Below are 23202 nucleotides of genomic sequence, written 5' to 3'. Positions count from 1 at the left end.
TACAGAATATGAAAGGATTTCTATTTACTGTATCTTTCACAGATTACATACTTCTGTGATGTGGATCCTGTGAGTAAATGTTACTGTTTTCACTACCTCATTTCTTTTGATTTAAAACTTAACACATACACGAATAATGATTTCGCAATGTCATGAGCAATGTCAAGGCATCTTCTAAGCTGAATGTGAATGTTATGCAAAGCCCATATTAGCCCCTATTAGAATTCAGCTGTGTTAACAGCAGCATTTGGCTACTCTCTAAGAATTTTATTTCTAATCAAGCCTTAATTTATCCAGAAAGACTACTCTGAAATACATGCATTCAGGATGTAGAACTATGAATTCAATCATCTTCTGTATGTTCAGAAGGGAAGAAAGAAAATGTAGTATAACAGGCTGCTACTTCACTAACCTAGAACTGGTAGCCATATCAAAACAGAAGGATGATTAAAATGCATATTTGAATTTCACAAATGCCACCAATATTTTAAATGTAAACAAAGGATTTTTTTTTTTGTACAGATAAAATATTATTTGAGAGCACTGAATTTTGAAAGATAATGGCTGTTTGCAGCCGGAGTCTGAGAAACCATCCTCCCTGCCCTGAGGAAACTAAAAAGGAGTAAGCCAAAAACAATTACTTAGTAAGAAATTTGTCCAGGTGCCTACCAGGGATGATGATGAGTGGGAAGATTTATTTTTTATACTGTGGAAAGTGTGCTTTATATTTTCAGGCAGAATCAAGAAAAACTGTTTACCCTGAAGATCTTGCAGGCTACTTACAAAGAGCTTTCAGTGTTGCACCTTCTGTGTAAGCCCTGAGGAGCAAAGATCTTTGAACATTAGGGAAGAGTCAGAAAATATATAGAATCATAGAATCATAGAATCGTTAGGGTTGGAAAGAACCTTAAGATCATCTAGTTCCAACCCCCCTGCCGTGGGCACAGACACGTTACGCTAAATCATATCACCCAAGGCCTCGTCCAACCTGGCCTTGAACACTGTGAGGGATGGAGCATGTACAGCCTCCCTGGGCAACCTATTCCAGTGCCTTACCACCCTAACAGGAAATAATTTCCTTCTTATATCCAACCTAAACTTCCCCTGTTTAAGTTTTAACCCGTTACCCCTTGTCCTGTCACTACAGTCTCTAATGAAGAGTCCCTCTCCAGCATCCCTATAGGCCCCCTTCAGATACTGGAAGGCTGCTAGGAGGTCTCCACACAGCCTTCTCTTCTTCAGGCTGAACAGCCCCAACTTTCTCAGCCTGTCTTCATACGGGAGGTGCTCCAGTCCCCTGATCATCCTCGTGGCCCTCCTCTGGACTTGTTCCAACAGTTCCATGTCCTTTTTATGTTGAGGACACCAGAACTGCACACAATACTCCAGGTGAGGTCTCACAAGAGCAGAGTAGAGGGGCAGGATCACCTCCTTCGACCTGCTGGTCACGTTCCTTTTGATGCAGCCCAGGATACGGTTGGCTTTCTGGGCTGCAAGCGCACACTGCCAGCTCATGTTCATTTTCTCATCAACCAACACCCCCAAATCCTTCTCTGCAGGGCTGCTTTGACTCTCTTATCTGCCCGACCTGCAGCTGTGCCTGGGATTGCTCCGACCCAGGTGTAGGACCTTGCACTTAGCATGGTTAAACTTCATGAGGTTGGCCCATCTCACAAGCCTGTCGAGGTCCCTCTGGATGTCATTCCTTCCCTCCAGCGTATCAACCGAGCCATGCAGCTTGGTGTCATCGACAAACTTGCTGAGGGTGCACTCAATCCCACTGTCCATGTCAGCGACAAAGATGTTGAACAAGACCGGTCCCAACACCGATCCCTGAGGGACACCACTCGTTACTGGTCTCCAGCCGGACATTGAGCCATTGACCATAACTCTTTACGTGCGGCCATCCAGCCCATTCTTTATCCACCAAGTGGTCCATCCATCAAATTGATGCCTCTCCAATTTAGAGACAAGGATGTTGTGTGGGACAGTGTCGAACGCTTTACACAAGTCCAGGTAGATGACATTAGCTTTTCTACCCCTGTCCATCAGTTCTGTAGCCCCATCATAGAAGGCCACCAGACTGATCAGGCAGGATTTCCCCTTAGTGAAGCTATGCTGGCTGTCACCAAGCATCTTGTTGATTTTCATGTGCCTTAGCATGCCATCCAGGAGAATCTGATCCAAGATTTTGGCAGGCACAGAGGTGAGACTGACTGGTCTGCAATTCCCCGGGTCATCCATTTCCCCTTCTTGAAAATGGGGGTTATATTTCCCTTTTTCCAGTCATCGGGGACTTCACCTGACTGCCATGATTTCTCAAATATGATGGCCAGCAGCTTCTCAACTTCATTTGCCAGCTCCTTCAGGACCCGTGGATGGATCTCATCAGGACCCATGGACTTGTGCACGTTCAGATTTTTAAGATGGTCTCAAACCAGTTCCTCTCCTACAGTGGGCGCGAGGTCTTCATTCTCACAGTCCCTGCATCTGCCTTCCAATATTTGGGTGGTTTGGTCAGAGCCTTTGCCAGTGAAGACCGCGGCAAAGAAGTCATTCAGAACGTCAGCCTTCTCCAAATCCCGTGTAGCCAGTTCTCCCGAGAGCTTCTGGAGGGGGCCTACATTCTCCCTAGTCTGTCTTTTATTTGCTATGTACCTGTAGAATCCCTTCCTGTTATCTTTAATACCTCTAGCTAAGTTTAATTCTAACTGGGCCTTAGCTTTCCTAACCTGGTCCCTAGGTTCTCGGACAACATTCCTGTACTCTTCCCATGCCACCTGTCCTTGCTTCCACTTATTATAAGCCTCTTTTTTCAACTGATTTTCCTCAGCAGCTCCTTATCCATCTAAACTATATAAGCTCCTTATCTATATAAACTATGTCATCAAAAAGGGCAAGAATAGAAGTTTATATTGTAAATGCTACAAACCCCTCCTGCTCCAAGCTGGTAAAGGAAATTGAACATAGGAGGCAAGAAACATAGAACCTGGTATAAATCACAGAAAGAGAAATAAAAATCTCTCATTGCTTTCCTTGAGCTTTGCACAAAGGCCACAGTTACATTTTTAATCACCATGTTATTCATTCAGTTGCTTCCTTTGGGGACTGCGAGCAGCTCCACATCTATCAATAGATAACTTCAAGCCCTCTTGATTGCTCACTGTTTTTCTCACTGCTCTGGAAACAGAAATGAATACTTCTGTCATCTTTCTTTACAATATAACATTTTGGTACCTTTCTGATCCTTCCAGAAGGAAAAGGGAAGGCCTTAGAGAGATAAGAATATATAAGCTGTCACAAAAATTGCATCAACCTACATTACTAAATACTAGAAAGGCAACTTCAACATTCATGAGCTCATATGAAAATACATTCGTATTTTTGCTATATACAGATTTTTGCTTTTAAGAAAGGTTAGTACCTATAAAGCCAGTTGAGGATTTTACTTTGCTCTAGAAACCACTATTAAAAAATCAGACCTTATCCTTTTCCACTATTATACCATTAAAAAATATACATAAAAAAAAAAGAAGCCATACTTTAGAGCATTTTATTTTTTAATATTGTGGTATCTATAAGTATCTTCAATTTCTGGATTGAGTAAAAATTATGCAACGTTTTGCAAGATGTCTTTCTTTGAAGTTTATTATTGTCACATTTGTGAAGAAAAAGTTGAGATAACACACATTATTTCAGTCTGGATACAGTTTTCATTACAATAGGCTGAACAGTTGGACTGATGACCCATTTTTTTCCCTTCTGAATCTGAAATGTGGAAATTGAAAAACTTTTCTAATTTTTCCCTAGATAAAATATTGACAGCTGAGTTTGGTACAAAGTTAATATCTTTGTAACTATCTTTGTGTGATCAGTACTTTTTTTGTTCAGTGAGGGAATTGAAAAATAGTGTGAATCTTAAAGCAAAAATTCAAGGAGGAATATTTTACTTCTAAATGTATATCCATCCACTAAATAGTGCTCTAAATAAAGAGGAAGACTAGTGTTTAATTTCTGTCTAAAGGCATTTGTTAATATCAGCATACTAAGCTTGTGGCATTGTTTTGTATCTCTTTTTTGTTTGTTCAAACCTTTCAAAACTGAAGAACTGGCATACATCAACTTTATGGTTTAGACCAGAAGTAAGAGAAAACTGTTGATTCCAGAAGCCTTGAATATTTTATCCTGCTACCTAAAATGCTTATATGTTCATAATGATGGCAAGGAATTGCCAATCAGTTAAGTAAAAGGAAAGAGATTCTCAAACCATAAGACCTTTCCTACAGGAGAGATTTAACATCATTATTTCTGAAATATGACCTTCCCAGCAGCATTTGTAATTATACTTCCAAATTAGAACTAATATACTCTCAGAACCAGTCTCTCAGTTACTGAGAGTATCAATTCCATTCCACAGAAAAAGTGAGCTTTCAAAATAATGTTGAAAACTTTATACTACAGAGAAATACAGTTGTTCTTGAATCCTAAATAATAATGAGTCATCTACTTTGTGAGGCACTAGCAACGAATATTAAATGCAGATTCATCTTGCTGTCAGACTTGGAAATAGGATGTATAATGAAATAAAATTTACTAATATTAGGAACATTTTTTTACTCCTCTGTCTACTTCTATATATTAATTTAATAAATAGTGAAATAAAAATATCTATACTGTGCATAAGCTAGGAGCTATTTGTTGCCAGATTTCTTTTGGCAGATAATTTAACTTACATTGCGTTATATTTATGGTGTATGGCTGAATCCTGTCTCATAAGTTAATTGAGACCTTACAATAACAAAAGGGTGGACAACATATTGGGAAGACAGTGGGATATTCTAGAGGTTGTTACTGAGCCTCACCTCCTGTGGTAGTGGATCTTCAGAATAGAAGGAAAATAGAAGGAAAAGAATAGAAGGAAAACAGTTCCTAACTGAAGGAAAACAGGCTAATGAAAAAATCTCCTTTGTGCCACTGAAGTGAGGGATTGCTCCAGAGTGAGAGGGTACAAATTTCTGAGGGTGCACAAACCACTTTCCATCTTCTATATTTTTATTTAATTTTATTTGATTCTAGACTTCTAGGAAGAGAACATTTCTGTGAGTTTTGTCAAACATTAATGTAATTGCAATAGAGATTAGAGGTTAGAGAGTTCATCTTCTATCTCTGAGGATGACCTGATATTCAGGTTGGAAATAGGTAGTCATCTGAGGAGTGGGTACAGATATTATACACCGGATGGCACTTAGCCAGATTCCAGAGCATTTATCACATACACAGTCACATGCACTGCACACAATGAACCATACACAATTATATTTTGAACAACCGCATTTACAGCTTTCACATGTGGCCCCCAGAGCCATAGTCTTTGAAAAAGAGAGATACACCTGGAAGGAGGACTCAAAACCTTTATCACTTTACTGCTAAGACTATAGATCAGTGTATTTGTTCTCCTGCTCTTATTTTCATCCTCTTATTCTTAAATTTGCAACTTCCCAACTACTTACCAGAGAAAAAGACAAGAGACTATTTTCTAGTGCATAAGACTTGTCTTCTAACTGCCAAAGGTCTTTCTTGAAGGATGGAAACAAGTGATGTGGGGATAGAATCAAGCTGTTACTCTTCCCTGGAAAACATTTTTACCAAGAGTTATGCAGTATTTCATTTGTCTTTGTTTTGCATTGACAGCCAGTGCAGCTGCTGTGCACTGAACTCTCGGCTGCCTGCTGTGTGTACATCTACAGTTGAGTATTAGCTCCCATCAAGATTATTTTGAAGCAAATCTCCCAATTTCCCCTGCTTATTATATGTTGTTTCATATCACAGAAATTACTTCTTCATGGAAATGAACAAGAAATCACACTCCAGAAAGATACCTAATGTGGTTTAGTTGCTAATAGACATTCATGGGGCCACACAAGATCTGCTTCAAAATGAGATATCTGCAGTGGGCACATCATGTCCCCAGCACCAGCTGTTTGTTTTATTCTGCAGATCTACGCCTATTCCGCCACACAGCCTGCTAACGCAGACACAGCCTATGTGCATTGGCCAGTCAGAGCAAAACTGTTGTGTTTTAACCCCAGCCAGCAACTAAGCCCCATGCAGCTGCTCACTCACCCCCCAGTGAGACGGTTAAGACAGAGCAAGGCCCACAGTGAAGCCCAAAGACTATTCCCAGAATTGGTGATGCCATGTTCTCAGGGAAAAGTTCACCTCTCCATAAAAGGTGCTGAAGTGACACGGTATCTTTCTCATCTAACTAACACTGTTGTGATACACTCCAATTCCTGTCCACGTCTGCTGGGCTACTCCAGGATAATAGGTTGCATAAGTGGCAGAATTCAGTATGTAGGAGCCTATTAGGAAAGAATTCATACAGCTTATGAATTCCTTATTAAATTCCAATAATTTGTTGCCTATATCCAGAAGTAAATTATCTGAGATCTATTGAGCAACTTCTAATTGCACTTACTTAGCAATGTGAAGAGTGAAAACCAAATTGTGCTCTCAGTACTGGTCAGTTTAACACTGACATGGAGTTAATATCTATCCAAAAGTTAGCTTTAAAGAATAAATCCAAGAAGATACTAAGAAGTGTTCTCGTCTCAATGGTTTCACAAAGAAAATTATACTTGTATAAATGAGAAATAAAACAAAGACAGAAAAGGGAAATTTTCAGTTAGACAAAGATAGACAGTAGGAAAACTGAAAAGCTATGAATGAATGGGAAAAGGGGCATTCTAGAGCACATGAGGCAGTGTAGTGAAACCAGTTTCCAGAGCACAGTATTCATTTGGATTCCTGAGACATTAATAAAATCATTATAACCTAGTACATATTATTTTCAAGTGCTTATCTTATTTAGAGTAAAGAATTCAGGTCTGTTTTGGAAATGGATTCTGTCCTCCGTAATATTTAAAAAAAAAAAATAAATCTCTTTGCAATGTCTATGGTTGGTAAATGTAGAATTAGTGCATATAGAAATATACCAGCAGTATTGCCCTGAATGGAGACTTTTAAGCATTGTTTACTGTTACTTATAGCTTCCAAAACAGACCACAAATCCATTGAGCTAAGGTTTTCCATCCTCATTTTCAACTTAAAGGTGATTTTTTTTTTTTTTGTAAGTGTAGAAAAATATAAGTTAGCTACTTTGGAGTTACCTGAGCATGACAAATTGTTTTTCAGGCTTAAATATGACTTTTTTGTACTCTGATAATTTGCGAATAGTTTCATTTTCAAATTTGGCCTATGTACTGTCAACTACAAGAAGTGCTGATAAAAAAAAAAAGAAGTATATATTAAGAAATAGTCAGCTCCTGAATTTGTTACTGTTGTTTCTCCTTCTGGATGGTGGGAACTATCCTGCTAAAACATTTGTAACTGCAGAGTCCTGTATTGATGTAATTTTACTGTTGACCATCTACATATTTGAAACTAACAGAAACAAAACAACAGCATCTGTTACTTAATCTGTGCCAAGATGCAATAATGTTAGCATATATACCAAAAGAAAAGATATATGCCAAGATGCTAAGCTGAAAGTTCTAGTACATTGCATTATGCATACCATATAATATTGAAGTATTTTATTTTGTTGTGGTTATGCTAAACTTTATAAGTCATTTTAATTATGAAATATATCACAACAAGCAAACCCTTATTATGATGCTGGAGAGGGACGCTTCATTAGAGACTGTAGTGACAGGACAAGGGGTAACGGGTTAAAACTTAAACAGGGGAAGTTTAGGTTGGATATAAGAAGGAAATTCTTTCCTGTTAGGGTGGTGAGGCACTGGAATAACTTGCCCAGGGAGGTTGTGAATGCTCCATCCCTCAGTGTTCAAGGCCAGGTTGGATGAGGCCTTGGGTGACATGATTTAGCGTAAGGTGTCCCTGCCCATGGCAGGGGGGTTGGAACTAGATGATCTTAGGTCCTTTCCAACCCAAACAATTCTATGATTCTATGAAAAATGAACTCATTATATAAATTATACAACCAATTTAATGCTTGGACTTGATTACAATCAATAGGTCCAATTTTCCTAAGGGGAGCAGTCAGTTGCAAAAAGCAACTTCTAAAGTCACAGTGAAAATATGTTGAGCAACCTAAGGATAAATCCATACTATACAATAAATTGCTCTGATCCTGAATTAGTCTGGAATGTGTCTCTGTAATCAGGTGGCACAGTCAGATCTTGGACTTTTTGGAAGCTGAATTAGCTACATCACCTATGCTTGAGTGTCACCCAAGAACAAGACTGTATTTGGCAGCAACATTATGCTCCCACATGTTCAATGATTGTAGTCAAAGAGCTAGTGACATTGCTATCAGCTGAGAATGAAGGTTCTTATCAAACGGGGCATGTACCACTACTCCATTATAGATATGGATAAAGCTGTTGGTTGAAAACCAAGAAAACAGAGGTTATGAGTAAAACTTTAGTTGTCACAGTGTAGGGAAGTCACCTAGACATCTCCAAGATCTACAAGGTTCACATATATATATATACATTAAAATAGCTGTGTATATATATAAAATAAAATACCTGTATTTTAAGCAACAACATTTATATATGTGTATATATATATATATATAAAATCTGGAAAGGTGAGTAAAGAATGGGAAGTTGGATGATTTTATAAGTTATTCCAGGGAGTAAGGACCCAGCAGTTCAAGAAGGACATTATGAGATATTGTAAGGCAATAAAATGAAAGATGAAGTTGACTGTAGATTAATGTAAATTGTAGCACACATGGGGAAATTATTCCAGTTTCAGATATTAATATCTGGGCTAACGATGAACACTACTGTTCGGAAGCAAGACAGGGAGTTTCATAAAAACATTAGCTCAGTGCTTGGCAGAAGTCAAAAGAAAACAAATGAAGTGTAAAGAATTATTAGGAAAGAAATAAGGAATATAAAGAGAACATTATGCCACTGTGCAAACTCAGGGTCTGCCCACAGATGTGCAGTTCTTGTGCCCTCAACTCTGAGAAAGATACAGGAGAGCAAGAAGAGTTTCAGAGAGCTACAGGAGCTAACTTAACCTAAGGGTATATTATTAAAAAAAAAAAAAAAGTTAACCAAGTGGGTTTGAGAACATAGACAAGAACAAACTGTTCTCTATTTTCCCATGTAAATTCTAGGACAATGAAAGGAAGAGTGTGAACACTGTATAAAATATAAAATTGGCTAAATGAATCCTTGGTAAATTAGTCTATATTATATCTTGGTGTTCTTAGTGAACAGCCACCTTAATCCTTTCTAGATTTACCCTCATCAACCTAGACAAAACAGGTAGTTCATCCATGGAAATACATGCTGAGAAATTTTTTATCACATGAGCACACTAGAATAAAAGTGAAAAATTAAGGGAGCTGTTGGAGCAAGTCCAGAGGAGGGCCATGAGGATGATCAGGGGACTGGAGAACCTCCTGTATGAAGGCAGGGTGAGAAAGTTGGGGCTGTTCAGTCTGGAGAAGAAAAGCTGCATGGAGACCTCATAGCAGCCTTCCAATATCTGAAGGGGGCCTATAGGGATGCTGGGGAGGGACTCTTCATTAGGGACTGTAATAATTGGACAAGGGGGAATGTGTCCCCCTTGTGTTTAAACTTAAGACAGTTCAGGTTAGATATAAGGAGGAAGTTCTTTACTGTAAGGGTGGTGAGGCATTGGAACAAGCTACCCAAAGAAGTGGCAAATGCTCCATCCCTGGCAGTGTTCAAGGCCAGGTTGGACAAAGCTTTGGGTGACATGGTCAAGCGTGAGGCATCCCTGCCCATGGCATGGGGGCTGGAACTGGATGATCTTAAGGTCCTTTCAAGTCTCACCAGTCTATGATTCTATGATTCTATACTGCAGGTTTCTTTGACACCATCAGTTTAGTATGGAGATTGCTAAGATTCCTGAATACTGAGGGTCAACATATTTAAATCCGCAATCTGCAGGGAAATGCATTGCCATCACATTCCTCAGTTGAACAAGGATATCACTGCACATGGTTCTGAAATGTTGCAGAAAGTTTAGTAGAATCACAGAACTGTTAATCTACCCTTTATCACTAGGTACTATTTCCATTTTCTAATTTGTTTCTTATTTAATACTAATCATTTTGTGTGTATATTGTACTGCAGAATGAGATTGTTCCTTTAATGACATCCACAGTAGTCTTCGCATGCATGTAGCAAGGGTAAAATCAAGTTTATAAAGAAAAGAAAAAGTAACAGTATTTTTTGCTAAACAAGAAGGCCTCAGATCCAGCGACACAGATATCCAAAAATATTTAGCATATCTGGGCTTAACATCTCAATCCCCACGCAATTTGAAAAAACAATGTCCAGAAACAAATTTAGGTGCAATATGGATAGCTGAATCTGTATTGTGACCCTCAAGCCGTTTCAAAAATAGGAATCCTTGAGATGCTAGAGGTCTTCAGGTACCTAAAATTCGATTCTCTTCTTCTCTGAAGGCACTTTGAACTTGACAGTAGTGATTTACTGACTTAGATCAAGCCTGTCTTGCACAAGAATTCACAAAAGCTTTATTTTTCTAAATTACATTTTTTTACTATTTTACTTTTCAAGATCAGAAGATTGAGAAGAGCACTGGCAAGGGGGTGTTCACAGAATATATTTTTTGAATGAGTACCATAAAAATAGCAGATTTAACTACCATATTCCTGAAGAAGGAAGCCAGAAGAGTTGCCAATGTCCTTTAGATAAGGATTTAGTGCTTAGGACATTCATCCAGGACATGAGATATTCTTGGTTTAATTTCTCCTCTGTGTGAGCAGACTTAAAACCAGAGTTTCTATTTATGCACTTTACACTTCAAGTACTTAATCAGCCCTTGGAGCTGAATCCAAACTCCAGATGTCCCAGAGGAAAGTCATAAGCATTAAATTACAGTCCTTGTTCACTCACTTCTTCTTTATCTGATCTTTTCTTCTCTAACAGTTAGTCCAGATGTGCTTCAGACTAAGTGGAAAAACTTCAGACAGTGCAGATGGGACCCCTCACAAACTCACTCCTTATTTGTCAGCCTAACCCACTGTTCCCTGGCTTTAGAGGTCTATCCTATTGCTCCAGATGTAAAAAAATCCTTGCAGTCTACAGGCTGTGCACTCACTTAGCAGCGCTTTTTTTTCAGTGCTTTCAAGCCATGAGAGTCCTCAAACACTGGGAGTATACAGCCTGGGCTGGCCTGTGAGAGTTTAAATCTATGCCTATTGCCTAAACTGCTTTAGCTTGAACTGTGCCTTAGGTATGGTAAAAGACCAGCAGGCATTGCATAACGAACAGACTTCTTGTGCCAGGGGAGGGCAGGAGGGCAGGAGAGGCTGTTCTGCTGCTTCCACAGTTTAGGCAGCAGTTAATGAAAAGTAAGCAGGTTGTTAATGAAAAGGAGGCAGGCTATTTTAAGAAAACATATAAAAAGTCATCCAGGCAGACCCAAGACTGCAGTAGAATGAGCCCTCAGGACCAGTAGTGGACTCCTCCACGCATATACCATTGGATACTTGCTGACTTGCTGCACTGTCTCACCTCTCTTCCTGAGAAAGACAGTCACCACTGACCTTAGGATCCAGGGGTCTTTGGAAGGGTTAGCCTAATACCAGAGTCAAAAGAAGGTACAGTGGATTGTTCTGTGCAACAGTTTTAACTACATGAAGCTCTTGTGTATTAATTCAGACTATGTCTGTTATTGTTCCTGTGTCTGGACTAGTATAACTGTTGAATTTTTTTATTAGCTAAAACATTAATGAGATTTACAATAAATTGTTGTCTGCCTATACATGGGGTATTTTCTTTTGTTCATAATAAGATTTTGTTTATAAAAAAAAAAGAATGATTACTGTCCAATTTTTAAGGAAAAATGTTTATGCTTTTGCTTTGGAAGAATACAAGGTATAATGACAAGTGGAGACCTTACTTAACTCAGGACAGGGTTTAAGACACCTTATTACTTTGCCTTTGAATTCCCACTCAAAATTCTTGTTCTATTTCTGAATTTTTGCCAGTATAGCTTTTCTTGTTCTTACCATGTTCATGTGAGAAATTCCAGCAGTCCAGCAAATAATACTTAACATTTTGATACTCAGTATGACACTTACTTAAATTGCTTTTGGGTTTGGACCTTTCTTTCACTTTCAAAAATCATCTAAAGCTAACAAACCCATTCAAGTTAAATAGAGTTTTAAATTAGATTAAAAAAAAAAAAATTAAACATTAACATTTACATAGATTACGTATACCTACAACAAAATACTACATATTAAAGTTGTTCTGAAATTGGTAAGAATTAGACACTTAAGTGCCCAAACAGCACAAGGTGGTCTTTATATTACCTAAGCAGTGAAAGTGTTTAAACTACAATGAAAATACAGTATCTAAATCATGAAAACAAATTTGAATGTTCCATTTGGTTTATGTTGTAATATATTATTCACTTAACAAGCCTCCATAAATTTGGAGCAGTCATTGAAAAACATCTTTGCATAGATTAGTATACTATGTTAAATATAATTTCATTTGTGAATCAATAGCTCTTACCCAGCTTGAAAAAAATTGGGGAAGTATTTTCTGCATACTCCAACTTTCAGAGTTTAGAGCCAAAAGAACAGTTTATTGAAGAGCGGATGCAGGGAAAAAAATGCAAAGAATTTGAAATATATTTGTTGACATAATGTTGTGTCTGCTGTAAGTATTAAAAACTGTTTGAACAGCCTTTCTGATGATCTTTCTAATGGAATGAAAGGACTACACATAAGTAGTTCTGTTTGGGGTTTCCCTTATTGACCTTCCAAAACCCCAGAATCATGCCGGAGAGAACATGTGTGTTCTGAAAAATAAACATGGTTACAGAATTCTCGTCAGGTCCTCTGCTACACAAACATTTAATTACCTCATTTCACAGTCTAAGATTAAAAGTTGATGATAATAAATGTCAGTATAAAAACAACATTCAGATCTTTAACAAACATGAAAGTTAATTAACTATTAGTTCCTTTCATTAAGAATTTGTTAAAAGTTTGTTAAAAATTGCTTCTCAAAATCTGTTACTATCATTTAACAGCTGGTATATTAGCTAATAGGCAGAAACAATTCCAAGGACAAAGAGAATAATATAAAACAGCAACTAACTTTAGTAATGATGGATTTTTTCAAAAGACTACTGATATTGTACATGGTAGCAAATATTCTGTAAAATGGGAGGATTTTGCCACAAGCAGTACTGTAATATACCTATATTGCATTCTCAGTTACAAAAGTACAAATGATTTTACTAAAGTTAAAAGGCCTCTTGATTTAAATTTATTACAGAATCTTGGGCATTATTTTGATTCCAGTAAGAATATTCAGCTCTTTTACACACAAAAAGATTGGTTTTGTAAGAATTAATTGTCAAAAAGTTGAACTTCCTACCAGCGTAGCAACTTCGTCAGTGAACTCACTGCATGTTTTATTGAATGAAAAGTGAAATAAAACTAATTAAAACTTGGTATATTGAATTCCATTTTGGTGCATCTTTGTGACTTTAAGAAAATGCATTTTATTTAAAATCAGTACATAGGCATTTCAAAAATTCACATGAAAAAGAAGATAAGTGGAAGTAAATTTTAATGCTGAAAACTGAGCAGTTAAAAGTATTCTAAACCTGTGACATTAAAGCAACACAATGCAGAGGTTTTGTTTGTTTAAGAAAGTATACATTTTATATATATATATATATATATAAAAATAGCTTCAACTAGCATTTCTCTTCATCTTTAAATAACGGACAAGAGGGAAGAATTTTGCAGGTGCAAATAGTGTCAGAAGCAATTTCAAAATAATCCTTTTTTTCCAAAGTGAATAGCTACAGAATTTCAGCCAGAAAGTCCCATTATTTTTGCTTTTTTCTGTCTACAGGGTTGAAACAAATAGCTGGCAACCACTAGAAACTTTGTCAGGTTTATGATATGGTTGTATAATTTTGTTATCTCAAATAAACTTGTAGAGTTACTACAACAAAGTAATTGGCAGTTTGTTTTAATGAACATTTGGATTTTCCTGGTAAAAAAATAAAAGTAAGACAGCAAAATCTGTTACATTGTCTAATAAACCACTTGATCTGCAGATTTTTTGGTTCATAGGTCTGTATAGCTTCAGGTAAGAATCCCCACAGAGTTACTCATGTGAACATGATGTTTGTGTTGTATTTGCACTGTGGTTTACTAATTCACTGAAGGTCTGACTATGGAATGATAACTTCTAGCAGAACTCTATGTGGTTTACAGCTGTACTTCTTAAAAGTATTTTTAAAAGGCAAGCACCGTAATCATTAATAATGTTTGCAATCAGTAGTGTTTAATGAGGCTATAAAAGTTAAGTTCATGAATTAAACTAAGTCCAATAAGTAGAATGCTGAGTCAATGAGTGAGACTAGAAATTCCCAAAAAAGGATTTCAAAGCAAAGAATGAAAAAATTTCCATCACTTAATTCTTGTTTCCAGTGCAGTTTACAAAACCAGTTTTACCTTTCTGTTGCAGCACGGCCTGAAATACAAGACAGATTTTCATTATGGGTCATAGCCTATTTTGATGGAGTAACTCTACAATCATATGCACTGCTGTTTCAACCATGTGTTAAAAAAGCATGAAAACATCGAGTTAGAGTGGTATTGAAACAAGGTCTAAGCACGTCATCTCACTACTGATTTGACAATTTATTTCTTTCCAGGTCCTGCTTCTGGCTTATTCCTTGACATGAGGAAATCACTAAGATATGCTTTAAAAATAAAAGTCCAGATACATGAATTACTTCCAGAAGTAGATATAAAATATAAGATGCTTAAAATTAAATCTGATAGGAATTAAGTTATTTCATCCTGCTGTTTATATCCAAACACATCTGAAAGTAGGAAGAAAAAATAATCAGTATATTTCTACATTGTATTTGGATTTTCCTTTACTCTCGAAGGAGTCCTGCTAGAGAACATTTGTCATTCTGGCATTGAGTGTCCTATTTGTAGAACAGAAAAATGTCACTAGGATAAATAGGCGAGTATTCTCGCTTGCCACAACCTTGCAGATTAAATTTTGGTTTTCCATTTCAGCCTTCATCATTTGCTCCCTTTTAACATCACTTATCAACATTAACATTCAAGTGGACTTGTAATTGAACAGATGGGATATTGACATTTGAGAATGTTCATTTATGCAGCCAAACATGGAGTGATTTTTCTCTGTTACTTCAGCAAGTCATAACTTTAGCCTAACACACTTGTACAAAATAATATACCAGCGACTATATGAGAACCTCTAAGACTTGTTCAAAGTTGGCATTCTTTGCTTCACTTGTTATTTAAGGTTAATAGTCTGGGAAGGATTAAAAATGGAAAATTTATTCCTGTGAAGATTTGGTCTAATTTCTTTCATCAGTTTATGTTCAATTATGAATTCAGTGTGCTGGAGTGAAAAAAATGCATACTCAGGCGTTACCAAATCAAGTTCTTGAGAGCAGATATATATCAATATAGTTGTAAATTCAGTGTTAAAAAAGGTATATAAAATTCATCCTTGAAAACACTTGTGTGCTAAGCTGAGCTTCTAAAAAAAAAGACAGAAATCTAAAAAAAACACACACATAGTAGCGTTTATTCAAAATTCTGAAGTAACACCACAACAGTTCCTTTTTTTTTTTTTTCACATTATCATAATCTATCATAACACCAAGTCGGAAGAGGCTTTGAACAACCTGATCTAGTCAAAGATGTCCCTGCCCATGGGAGAAGGAACTTCTTGAATACTTTCAAGAACTGCTTTACTTCATTTTAATTTGCATTTTATGCCAATTTCACTTTTTCATAATTGCATACACACACACTCTCATATCAATCTCATCTGGGGCCACAAACACAAACTGAATTGAAAATGAAGGTGAATAAATCAATCAAAAGGGGAATGAGAACTTCTGAATGTTAATTTAAAGCGCATGTTAAGAGCAATAGGACAGGTAGGACAAGAAACAGGGCAATTTTTTTATTATTTTTTTTTATTCGTAGCCTGCTAATGTCTCATATGTTTGGGAGTGGACTATGGATTTCATTTTTAAACATCATCTAAATGAGGGATTCACTTCTTAGTACAACTGAAATCAAGGTCCTACTATTTTATTTCAGTACATCCTTACTATATAACCTTTGGCATATCTTCAGATCCTAAAGTGCCTAAGTATGAAAAATTATCCTGGAGATATGTATGAATTGGAAAAATGTTCAGAAAATTCTAAAGGACTTAGGACAATATGTATTTCTTATATTGCCCAGTAGTCCTTTTTTTTTTTTTTTTTACTTTGTTTAACAGTATTAACACTTAAAACAGAAACTTCCCGAAAATCAAAGTACTCAGCTCATATGAATATGAGAAAAGTTCTGTTTTTGCATAATATACTTTATTGCTGTGAGTGCAAGTTTTTTCAATGTTCAGGATGTGATGTGTTATTTTATGCTAAAATAACACCCAAACCCAGAATAAACTCTCATATCTCAGTGTCTTTGGGACAGTGAAGGATTGTGAGGTACTTGTGGGGATACTTTTCTTTAGAATGGATTTAGAAAAAAACAGTCAAAAGACAAATGCAATACTTACTTATTTATTGATATGCATGATACAAACTGAAATTATTCTTAAGAAAAATGGATTTGTTTCTGCAGAAAACATGCTGTTATTAAATGCACTACTATTCAGTCATGCAAAATTTGGAGAAACTATCACAAGGTTAGTATTCCATAAACAACATAATTGTCAATTCAAAAGTGCTGTGGCTTCTCCTAGCTCCATTGACTGTGATAACAAATTTCTAATTTCCCTTCAAAGATATTTGAGAAGATACATAGGTTACATTGAAATTAGATTAGAAATCATGTGGAAAGGTCTAAGAATAAATAAATTTATTTTATTGTTTTTATATTTAAAACCTAAAGTTTTAATCTGCTCTCAATAGTAAAATAATGAACTTGTATAAATTGTTACCATGTTGGAGCCTTGTACTCTGTATATGAGTTCATATATTTGTGTAGAGAAAAATAAAAGATAAGTATTCATTTTCCAAGAAAGGCAAATTATGTGTTTGATCTCCAGTTTATAATTTTCACTAGTCTAGATAACATCTTTACACCTCATGTCCCTACAAGATGGTCTTATAGGCAATAATAATACAATGTAGTCCTATTTTCTGTGAATTTTCATATTTTCTTCTTGGATATCTTCACCACTTCTGACAACAAAAATTACAGTGATTAGTTGAGCCAAATAAATATCCTTTGCACAAATGAAATCGGGGGGGGTTATTTGTATTCAAATTACTGGGAGTGCAGAAATTTGCCCAAGGAGTGTTTTGAGTATGTAATTTGAATTTAGTATTTTGAACAGATAATTTCAGGGATAGAGATGAACAACTTAATATAAACTGATGGCTTTTTCAACATTTGTTTTTCTTTAGCTAGAATACTCCACTCCAGCATGGAACAATGACATGTTTTATTTCTGGTAGGGATTTTTTTAACATCTGTGTTTCCCTTCTCAATCTTCCCTGTTTTGCCTCAATAAATTCAATATACCTGCAGGTTAAAGCTTTAGCCTGTCAAATATTCCAGTTAGCACAGCATGCCTCCACCTAAGCAGAGATTAAAATTATAGCGATCTTATCCTTCACCCTTATTCTGGTTTCTCTTTATATTCTTCTCTCTCATACTGATTTCCACAGATTTGCCTATGGGAAGAGTAACACCTAGCTGAGCAGGAGACATGCCTTTCCCTAATGCTAGTGCAAGTTTGTATGTGTGTCCAGCTGCATCAGGAGCCAAGGACTGTCTCGAGCAGCACTATTTTTTTAGTCCATGACATGCATATGTTTTCAGCCATGCTTTATATAACAAGAAGATATAGCTAGCATAGCTGTAAACAACTTTTGTCATGTTCCCACAGAAGAGAAAAGAAATCAAGAAGATCACATCTGACAACCATGAATCACAAAATAGACAAGACTTTCTTGGGTGGAGTTACAATGAATACAGTAGGATTCTATTTTAGACTTTACCAGTTTTCCAAAATCAGTGGAGTCTGTACAACTGGTATCTGCCTGTGGTAACAATGCATGTTATGACACAGCTGTTTAGTTGTACATAATGTTGAGTAAATGATCCCACTGTATCACTTACTTATCTCACAGGACAGGTATAATGAATTCCTATTTAGAAAGGATTTTGTGATTTATTTATTTTTTTTAATAAAAATTTCTAACTACTGCTTTATCAATAGTCAAAATTCTTGAAATAAGATAAAAAAGAGGAATTCACACAGATGAAAACTATATAATTTCAAAAGAAAAAAGTGCATTATGACATGAATAAATCATAGGATTGACTGGGGGAAAAGTAAGTATCTACAAATTTACTTTTTAGTTTGCTCCTATTCAATATTAATGAATGAATTACATGGGATTTAAGCTTCCAGATGGATTTTTAACCAGATACTTAGGTGCCAGCAAATACCTTGGTGCTTGTGTATATCGAGATCTGTTTTCTTTCAAATGAAAATGATATTAGAGGTATCATGTTTACATATGATATTAGAGAAAGTATATTTATTCTAAAGAATGCAAAAATCTTGTGTGAAGTGATTTGTCAGATTATGCAGCTATTTAAAAAAATCTACTTTGTAAATAAGTGTATTTGAAATCTAATTCAGATATGTTTTCAGTATGTAAGCAAACGAGTCTGTATATCTCTTTCAGAGGTTCTGTACTTTTTTCTTCAAACACATTGGCCATGACTTGTATAAAAATCGTGCTTTTAGTCTGGTATTGTCACTAGCATAAATAGAAACAATTTAATGTGAGCAAATGAGAAGGCATTAAAGCAACTCACTAGGTCTCTGTTGTGGAACTGAGACGAAGTTAATAATCCTTTCTAATGTTGCTGTGTCAGTTTTAAACCTACTGTAAATATATGCTTTTCTCCTGAACACCAGAGAGTTGCAGTTGCTTCTACAGCATCTCATTACTACCTCCTTCTGGCAGAATTTTGGCCCAGCTCCAGCTACTATGTATGCTCATATTTGTTTTCAGAGACTTAGAGAAGGAACAGTCAGAGGGTATCGTATCTTGGTAATTTCCTCAAGTTTCTTTGAGATCCACTAACTATCGCTTTCCAGAGATCACTGGGCAAAATATGGTGAACAATCATATGTGAAGTTGAAGATACTTATTTCTCTGACTGTTAAGAGACCATTTTCGAGTATCTCCAAGGGATGAGGCTGCACAGTCTCTCTGGGTATCCTGTGTCAGTTCTTGGTCACCCTCACAGTAGAAAAGTATTTTGTGATGTTCTGAGAGAACCCCCTGTGTTTCAGATTGTGCCTACTGACTCTGGTCCTGTGATTGGACACCACTCAAAAGAGCCTGGCTTTATCTTCTTTACACCCTTCCTTCAGATATTTGTACACATAGATAAGGTTGGTCTTGAGCCTTACCCAGGCTAAAAAGTCTCAGCTCTCTCAGCCTTTCCTAATAAGATAGGTTCTCCAGTCCCTTAATCATCCTTGTGGCCCTTTGCTGGGTCAGGAGTCATACTCAGGACCCCAAAATTGGACTAGGTGAGATCTCACCACTGCTGAATGGGGGGAAGGATTACCTCCATCCACCTCCTGGCAATCTTTTGCCTAATGCAGTCGGACACAACATTTGCCAGCTTCACAGCAAGTACCCGAAGTTCCTTTTCTGCAAAGGTACTTTTACTGTTGGTTGGCTGGTTGTTTTTTTTTCCAGCGGGGTTGCCCCAGAGAATACAGTGGTGCATGGAGTTGTTCCTCCCCAACTGCAAGAGTTCTCCATGTTGAATTTCATGAAGTTCCTGACAGTCCGTTGCTCCACCCTGTCAAAGTCCCTCTGGATGGGAGAACAAGGATTTGTTTTATCAGCCACACTTCCACATTTTGTATCATCAACAAACTTGCTGAGGGCAGACTCTGCCCCATCATCCAAATCTTCAGTGAAGATACTTAAAAAGGTAGAATCATAGAATCGTAACATAGTAAGGGTTGGAAAGGACCTAAAGATCATCTAGTTCCAACCCCCCTGCCATGGGCACAGACACCTCAAACTAAACCATCTCACCCAAGGCTTCATCCAACCTGGCCTTGAACACCACCACTGATGGAGCATTCACAACTTCCCTGGGCAACCTATTCCAGTGCCTTACGACCCTTACAGTAAAGAACTTCTTCTTTATACCCAATCTAAACTTCCCCTGTTTAAGTTTGAACCCATTACCCCTTGTCCTGTCACTACAGTCTCCTGTGTGCTCCAATCCCCTGATCATCCTTGTGGCCCTCCTCTGGACTTGTTCCAACAGTTCCATGTCCTTTTTATGTTGAAGACACCAGAACTGCACACAATACTCCAGGTGAGGTCTCACAAGAGCAGAGTAGAGAGGGAGGATCACCTCCTTCGACCTGCTGGTCACGCTCCTTTTGATGCAGCCCAGGATACGGTTGGCTTTCTGGGCTGCAAGCGCACACTGCCAGCTCATGTTCATTTTTTCATCGACCAACACACTCAAGTCCTTCTCCACAGGTTTGCTTTGAATCTCTTCTCTGCCCAACCTGTAGCTGTGCCTGCGATTGCTCTGACCCACGTGCAGGACCTTGCACTTGGCATGGTTAAACTTCATGAGGTTGGCATCAGCCCACCTCCCAAGCATGTCAATGTCCCTCTGGATGGCATTCCTTCCCTCCAGTGTATCAACAGAACCATACAGCTTGGTGTCATCAGCAAACTTGCTGAGGGCGCACTCAAACCTACTGTCAATGTCAGCAAAAAAGATGTTGAACAAGACCGGTCCCAACACCGATCCCTGAGGGACACCACTCGTTACTGGTCTCCAGCCGGACATTGAGCCATTGATGACAACTCCCTGTGTGCGGCCATCCAGCCAGTTCTTTATCCACCCAGTGGTCCATCCATCAAATTGATGTCTCTCCAATTTAGAGACAAGGATGTGTGTGGGACAGTGTCAAACGCTTTACACAAGTCCAGGTAGATGACATCAACTGCTCTACCCCTGTCCATCAGTTCTGTAGCCCCATCATAGAAGGCCACCAGACTGATCAGGCAGGATTTCCCCTTAGTGAAGCTATGCTGGCTGTCACCAAGCATCTTGTTGATTTTCACGTGCCTTAGCATGCCATCCAGGAGAATCTGCCCCAAGATTTTGCCAGGCACAGAGGTGAGACTGACTGCTCTGTAATTCCCCGGGTCATCCATTTCCCCTTCTTGAAAATGGGGGTTATATTTCCCTTTTTCCAGTCATCAGGAATTTCACCTGACTGCCATGATTTTTCAAATATGATGGCCAGTGCCTTAGCAAATTCATTTGCCACCTCTTTCAGGACCCGTGGATGGATCTCATCAGTACCCATGGACTTGTGCACGTTCAGATTTTTAAGATGGTCTCGAACCAGTTCCTCTCCTACAGTGGGTGCAAGGTCTTCATTCTCACAGTCCCTTCCAAGACTTGGGTGGTGTGGTCAGAGCCTTTGCCAGTGAAGGCTGAGGCAAAGAAGTCATTAAGAACCTCAGTCTTCTCCAAATCCCGGGTAGCTAGTTCTCCTGAGAGGCTCCAGAGGGGGGCTGTGTTGTCCCTAGTCTGTCTTTTATTTGCTACGTACCTGTAGAATCCCTTCTTGTTTTCTTTCACATCCCCAGCCAAGTTTAATACTAACTGGGCCTTAGCTTTCCTAACCTGGTCCCTAGCTTCCTGGACAACATCCCTGTACTCTTCCCGTGCCACCTGTCCTTGCTTCCACTTATTAAAAGCCTCTTTTTTCATTTGAATTTTCCTCAGCATTTCCTTATCCATCCAAGGAGGTCTCCTGGCCCTCCTGCTGCACTTCCTTCTGGTTGGGATGCAACACTCCTGAGCTTGTAGCAGGTGATCCTTGAATATCAACCAAGAGTCTTGGGCCCCCCTGCCCTCTAGGGCTATATCCCATGGAATCTTCCGAAGCAGGTTCCTGAAGAGGCCAAAATCTGTTCTTTTGAAGTCCAAGACAGTGAGCTTGCTGCACTCTCTTCTCACTGTCCTGAGGATCTCAGATTCGATCATCTCATGATCACAGATTGGGCACAGTATCTACCACTGGGGTACGGCACTAGTTACTGGCCTCCAACTAGACTTTGTGCAACTGACAGCAACCCACTGAGCCCTGTTGTTTTAAGTACACCTCCCTGTCTGCTCATCCAGCCCATATATCAGCTTCCCTGTGAAGATGTTACAGGAGACAGAGCTGAAAACATTGATGAAGTAAAAGTTCCTAAACCAGGTAAAATTAGACACTAACTGATATCTCAAAGATCTCTTTCATGGGCTTAGGTGCTTGTCTCAATACATGCAGAATTACATCCCCTATGCAAATGGGGATATAACACCCGAAATTCAAATATAGCACGAAACTGTTTTGCATAGAAGTTCAGCATTTTCCAGACTAAACAGAGAAGAAGGTACTCTTTAAGCAGTGGAGCACTTTGAGTAAAAAAAAATCTGTCACTTCCCTCTTCTCTGCTACTCTGAAGCTGAAAAAAATCCAAACCCCCAAAGCATAGAGGTGCAACTGAAAAGTATGCATTTGTCATTATAGGAAAAGATAGTTATTCCTGAATTAGATACTCTAGATACTCTGGATTTTAAAACCAAATCAAACCAAACCAAAACCCAGAATAATTTACTTTTTTTTTCCTTCTGAGAAGTTGCTGTTCTGCTATGTCATGTGGCCCATTCCTCAGACCAGTCAGAGATGTGATTTCATCCTCTGTCAGCAGAGAAGAGACTCTGCTCTGTCTTATTAGGAATAAGCAATACAGTATTACTACCAACATTTGCTCAGGCTTAGCCTTCAGGAAGCTTACCAATAATTTGACCATATTTATAAACCTGGATCTCATTGACAAATATACCTTCTGGTTTAAGTGACACAAAGTCAATCAAATCACTACTAGCAGGACTTTGCAGTTTTGCCCTGTAGCTGTACTATGTAGAATTGCACAAATGGCATTATTTTTGCAATGCAAAAAAAACTATTCAAGTATTTTGACGCATAGCAAAATATGCAACTTTTCATGTATTCAACTTGCTGTATATATAACTTACGT

This window comes from Pezoporus flaviventris, unplaced genomic scaffold, assembly GCF_033815535.1.
Source record: "Pezoporus flaviventris isolate CSIRO_AGI_PZ_B2104156 unplaced genomic scaffold, CSIRO_AGI_Pfla_v1 ptg000003l, whole genome shotgun sequence".
Classification (NCBI taxonomy): Eukaryota; Metazoa; Chordata; class Aves; order Psittaciformes; family Psittacidae; genus Pezoporus; species Pezoporus flaviventris.
Note: the sequence above shows the minus strand (reverse complement) of the source record.